Genomic DNA, 6,231 nt, shown 5'->3' on the forward strand with positions numbered 1-6,231 from the left:
GCTAAGGGCATCAAAAGAAGACTGACTGCGAAGGAACAAGAGGAGGCAAAGGGAGACCTTTGAGTCTGATAGAAATGTTCTATATCTAGTTTGTGGGGGTGATTTCACAGTTGTTTAGCAAAACTCATTAAGCTGTACACCTAAGAGTGGTGATGTTTAGTATAATTGAAATATACCATGGTGAACTTGACTTTAAAAAATAAGAACCATTACCCTGGCAGAGAGGCAGGAGCACTGCTGAGTGGGAAGAACAGTGAAGAAAGAGAAGGAATTCGTTGAGGGAAAGCCTGCTTAAGAAAAAGGAACATAATAGAGACATGCTCTCTGGAAGCTGAAGAGTTTAGATCATAAATAGGGGAAGCAGAATGATAAAATGCATGACAACAACAGAATTCAAAGTCGCTTCTTCCTAAAGGCAAATACCAGGATAAAGAGGAAGGTTCTGGTAAGGCTCTTGTGAATAAGGGAGAAAGGCATGTATACCCTTACTCCATTCATTTATTACTCTATGGGTGCATTCTTTCATGCATGATGCATGCATGCATTCCATGTCTATTGTGTCCTGACAACAGGCAGGGGTCAGGGCAAATGAGAAAACTAAGAGCTCAACCTACTCTCTAGGTTCTAGAGTACCTGGGTACAAAGCCCCACCTCAGACTGGTTCTTCATGGTTCCATGTTTATCCAATAGTTTGTGCCCTCCCAGTTTTGTTTCCAAATGTTCAATAGAGGTATCTTCATCCCCAGGAAGTGCATCCCATCCTGAATTTAGGATGACTCTTGATTGGCCTGAACCAGCCATAGAAATCCCAATTCCCTTCATCAGTGATCAATCACAGACAGGAATATGTCTTAATTTCCCACCATGGGACACAAAAGGAAGTACACTGGAGGACCTTCACATTCTGAATAAAAACAAAACAAAACAAACAAAAAACAGCTTCTCAAGGAGGATGACTTTGTGTCAGTCCCCCCTTCCTTCCTGCTTGGGTAGCTGGAATGAGAATGTGTCATCTGGAGCTATGTCAGCCATCTTATGACCATGAGGTGACAAGTCTGAAGACAAAAAGGTAACTGGCCAAAATCCCAGAGAAGAAAGAATAGAAAGAGTCTGTGTCCTTAAGGACATAAACCATCAGCTACACCAAGGGTGAAACCATCTACCTTCAAACATGGTGCAAGATAATAAAATGACTGTATTGTTTAAGCCACCATTAATTTCTTCCTGTTCCTTGCCATCATAAATGATACAGGCAGTGACTCTGGGAAAGGAGATTCCAACATAACATCTCAGAACAGGAACCTAACAATGACCTACCTGGTTTGTGTGCAACCCTCAACCTGAAGGCTCATCAGAGAGGTAGAGAGGGCACAGGAACTTACAAGAATATGGAGGAAGTTAAAGACCCTGCTCAGTTCCAGGAAAGGATTCCAGTCCCTGAGATGAGAACTAGTGGGGAAATGGAAAGTATCAGAGACAGCAGAAAAGGTCAGTCTGGTTTCCGGAGCAAATGGGTGACAACGAAACCAGAGGTTGGAGATAGGGAGGATTCATTGTGTAAGGATGGAGGGTAAGAGAGGTCCAACTGGTCAAATTATTCTTTGCACTCATGGAGAATTAATTCAAAGTACCTAAAATATGGACCCAAAGTATCTCAATCAGTTCATCTGTGGTCACCAAATCCGTGGATGCAGGGGTGATATGTGATTTACAGTAGTGTCATTTCCTATCCCATCTAAGGGTAGACAGAGATGGAGTGATGGGGAATTAGGAGTTCACATTTCTGCAAGGACTGTGAGTCAAGGCCCTTTGAGAATAGCCACAGGGCTAGACAGTTGAAAGTCTAAAAGGTCTTTTCCGGCTCTCTTGGATTTTGATGCAGAGTTGAAGTTTTCTTCACATGATCCCTCTCCTGCTCCTGTTCCCCAGGAAACACAAAATTTCCACAGTGCAGCCCTGCCAGTAATTTCCCAGAAACGCAGAACTAGAAGGGAGGTGGGGAGATGTTAGAAGATTTTAAGTTTTGGTTTCATGAAACAGTAGAACCTTTTAAGAAACAGATGCATCGTTTGGGACCGCATTCTCAGTATATTGTTCTACATATTTTTCACATTCTGGTTTTTGTTAATCAATGAAAACTATGGTACAATGACTATCTTTTTTCTATGACTTGGCCTACGATTTGGTCATGCAAGTTGGGGCCCAATTTTGCCTCGATCTGGCTCTTCAGCCACTGAGTTCAACTGTGGTCAGTGATACAACTTCCCTTTTTGTCACTGGTCCATCTCTGCCAGGCCTGACTTGAAAGTGATGATCCTAAATCTTCTTAACCCAAATCAGGGCAGAGAGGAAGAAAAGATGAATTTAGTGGAAAACACCAGCACCTGTCAATGTTACAACATTTGCATCTGGGCCTTCATCTGCACTTTGCTAAATGTGTGTGTGATTCTGGACAAGTAGGTTAACTTCTCCTGCATCGTGGTTTTCTCGTCTCTAAAAGGAAGTAGAGTCATTGTTTCCAGCCCACTTTACAGAATTATGGTGGAGATGATTCAACATTGAATTGCCTCAGTTTTTTAAAATAAAGTGGGGCAGAATTAAAGTTGAGACCGTGTGCTTTGAGCACTAATATGTTATAGAATTGTAAAGAATTATTATGATGATCATTACATAACAAAGCCACAGAAATGTACCAGAAATGTACAAGCAATAAATTGATTCCATTGTTCAAATGAAAATTTTCCTCTAAGCCCTCAAATTTATCTTTTTTAGTTTCCGTGTTTATACCCAACAGAGTCAAGTCAAAATAAAGATGTAAAAGGATCACAAGGTTTTTTTTTTTTCTCCTTATTTTACAGCTTACTTCATTACATCTGACATGTCACTGGTTGCATCACAGAAGGCATTTAAATAAGCATCCTGTACTCCTTTACTTTGCAAAAGGGCTTGACAAGAATAATATTAAAATTGAATCCACATTCAATATCCAGCACTGTAGATTCGCTGACAAGAATGAAGCTTTTCAGTAACTGGATGCATTTGTCCTATAGAGTTTTTAGTGTTTTTAACTGAACATTTTTATTGAAGTATAACACACTTTCAGATTACAACGATAAAGCTTGATACATTTTCACAAATGAACAAACCCATGTAACTGCCATACAAATCACGAAATGGAACATTTTTCAGCATCCCAAAACTCCCCCTGCATCCCTCCTACCCAACTCCTTCTACTCCCCAAGTGTAATAGCTACCTGACTACCATCAGTATGAGTTCAATTTGCCTTTTTTTGACCTTGAAATAAATGGAATCATGGAATTTGTGCTTTTTGTAGTATCTGCATCTTTCTTTCAATATTTGATTTGTGAGACTTATTTGTGTGTGTGTGTGTGTACATAGCAGTAATTCGTGTATTTATTTTCATTGCTACATAGCATCCTATTGTATGGATACACAATTTATTCATTCTACTGTGGATTGGCATTTGAGCATATGAATATTCTTCTACATGACATTTACTGCCCAGTCCAGTTATGTACAAAGAAGGAGTGCAATTTCTAGTCAAAGGGTCCATGTACCTTTAACTTTACTAATAACCCCAAACAGTTTTCCAAAGTGATAATGCTCATTTATACTCCCACTAACTGTGTGGGAAAGTGAGAGTTCTGATGACTCCTCATTCTCAATAACACTTGGTAATTTTGTTTGTTTGTTTAGTTTTAGTGGGTGAGCAGTGCTACTCCCTGTTACTTTAATTTGCATTTCTCCTACTCCACTGAGATTCAGCATCTTGGCGTGTCAGCCAAGGGGAGAGCTTCTCTCTCTCTCTTTTTTTTTTAAAGATTTATTTACTTATTTATTTTAGAGAGAGCGCGCGCGTGTTCGAGTGGTGGGGAGAGGCAGAGAGAGTCTTAAGCAAACTTCGCTGAGCGCAGAGCCCAACATGGGGCTCAATCTCATGACCCTGAGATCATGACCTGAGCTGAAGTCAAGGATCAGATTCTTTACTGACTGTACCACCAGGAGCCCCAAGAGCTTCTTTTTTGAAGAATTTGTTCAATTCTTCCTGTTTTTCTATTTGGTTGCCTAAATTTAAAAAAATTGATTTCTCGAAGGTCCCTCGTCAAATATATGTATTACAGGTATCTTCTCCCACTGTGTGGCATGCACTTTCACCCACTTTCTGGTGTCATGGGAGGAATAGAAGTTCCTTAAGCCATCCTATTTGTCAGTGGTTTTCTTAATGGTTAATATTTTTAAGTCCTAATTAAGAAATCTTTACCTACATCACAAAGGTAATTAGCTTATGTTATCCTCCAGAAGCTGTTTACTTTCACCTCTCACATTTAGTACTACAACTCACCTACAGTTAATTTGTGTGTATGGAGTGCAGTAGGAGTTGAAAATTATTTTTTCCAATGCAGATATCCTTATGGATATTTAAAAGACCATCCTTCTTCCACTCTGGATGTTTTGCTTCCATTTTATCTTTTTTTTCTCTTCTTTCTCTCTCTTTTTTTCCATTCATCTATTTTTCCAAAAGAAGTTGTACTAATGTGAACTATATACCTTGGCACTGAAACCATATCATTTCAAAAATTATAGCTTTATCATAAATCTTGAAATCTGGTCTACAAGTCTTCCAACTCTGTTCTTCTTGAATGTAAACTTGGCTCTTCTTGGCCTTTTGTATTTTTACATACATTTTAATAACAACTTGTCAATTTCCACACACATAAATACAAACTATTTGTGATTTTCATTTAGTAGTATTGACTTGAAAGTTCAATTTAAAGAAGTTGTCGTTTTTTATAATATCAAGCCTTCCAATCCATCAAAATTGTTGTTTGTGTTTATTTTCATTTATTTATCTCATTTTCAATTTCTCACACACACACGCAAAATTGTAGTTTATAATCTTTTCTCCCTGCTTTTGTTTGGTTATTTTCCACTGACAAATATTCCAGATAACTAATCTGCCCTTCACTTGTGTAATCTGCTAGCAATCACATCTATTGCATAATTAATTTCAGATATTATATATTCTTTTAATCTCCTGATTTTCTATTTAATTCCATTTCCATTGAAGTTATACATTCCAATTCTGTGGTAAAATTCTTTGTTTTGTCATCTGTTTTGTTTAACATATTAATCACAATTTTCTCTAAATATGCATCTGGAAGTTCCAGTATTGTGTGGGGGTTCTGTTTGTTTCTCTCTCTCTCAGTCCTATTTTTGGTATGCCTGGTAATTTTTACTGAACCTGAAACATTGTTAATGAAAAAATATTGTGAAGTTTCTGGATGATCTTATCTAACTTCAAAAGAATTCTCTTTGGCCCCTTGGAGATGGGTAACATGGAAGCAGATCCCTTAATCCAATGAGGGATTGAGCTGGTTTGAAATTGGATTTTAGTCTTTGCAAGGCTTTCTTTAATTTCTGGCCCTCCCTTACTCCTTAAATATAGTACTTCAGGGGGTCCCAACTGGGTTGCTAACTAGGCTTCATTCCTTTGGAAATCCCTGTATTACAATTTCTTTCCACTCCAGCATCATGAGATACCTAATAGTTCTCTATGAGGTTTGTTTTCTCTTAGCAACTGATTTCTATTTAGATTATCTATCTCTCAACCTGAACAATTTAAGAATCAACAAAAACCAATAGGAGAAAAACAGCTCAGGGTATGTGTCTCACTTCTCTGAGCTTACATTTTCTCCAAAATTCCATCCCCTCATATTCTGATTGCCTTAGCGGGACTGAATATAAATTTTTATCCCCCAAGCCCATGAGACTAGCAAAGGCGCCACTCAGATTCTCTTCCTCTTTGTCCTTGAGTTATGCTTGCCTTGTTTTCTCAGCTTCTTTGCCCAGGATATGACTAGGCAGGTACCTTAGGGGAAAATCAGCATAGAATGTCGGGTTCCTCTCAATGAGTGACCTTTCTTTCCAAGATATTAGACCTTCAAATCTAGTCCATTTTAGTAACTCTTTGTGCATATATGTGTACGTGTGTGCATTCAAGTGCATGTGCATGGCCATGCTCTATCTCAAACTAGTCCTTCAGAGCTATTAGCCTAAAGATTGAAAAAATGAAGAATACAGGACTCACAGTCACCTTCCCATTAATTGTTTTTCCCTTTAGGGTAGTCTGGAGGAAGGGATTTGAAGAAAAGTCTTGAAATTACCAAATTTCTCAATAGAATTCCATGACACTGATAAAGCACTGACAC

This window comes from Callorhinus ursinus, unplaced genomic scaffold, assembly GCF_003265705.2.
Source record: "Callorhinus ursinus isolate GAN/ISIS: 27379988/994484 unplaced genomic scaffold, GSC_fseal_2.0 scaffold1, whole genome shotgun sequence".
Taxonomy (NCBI): domain Eukaryota; kingdom Metazoa; phylum Chordata; class Mammalia; order Carnivora; family Otariidae; genus Callorhinus; species Callorhinus ursinus.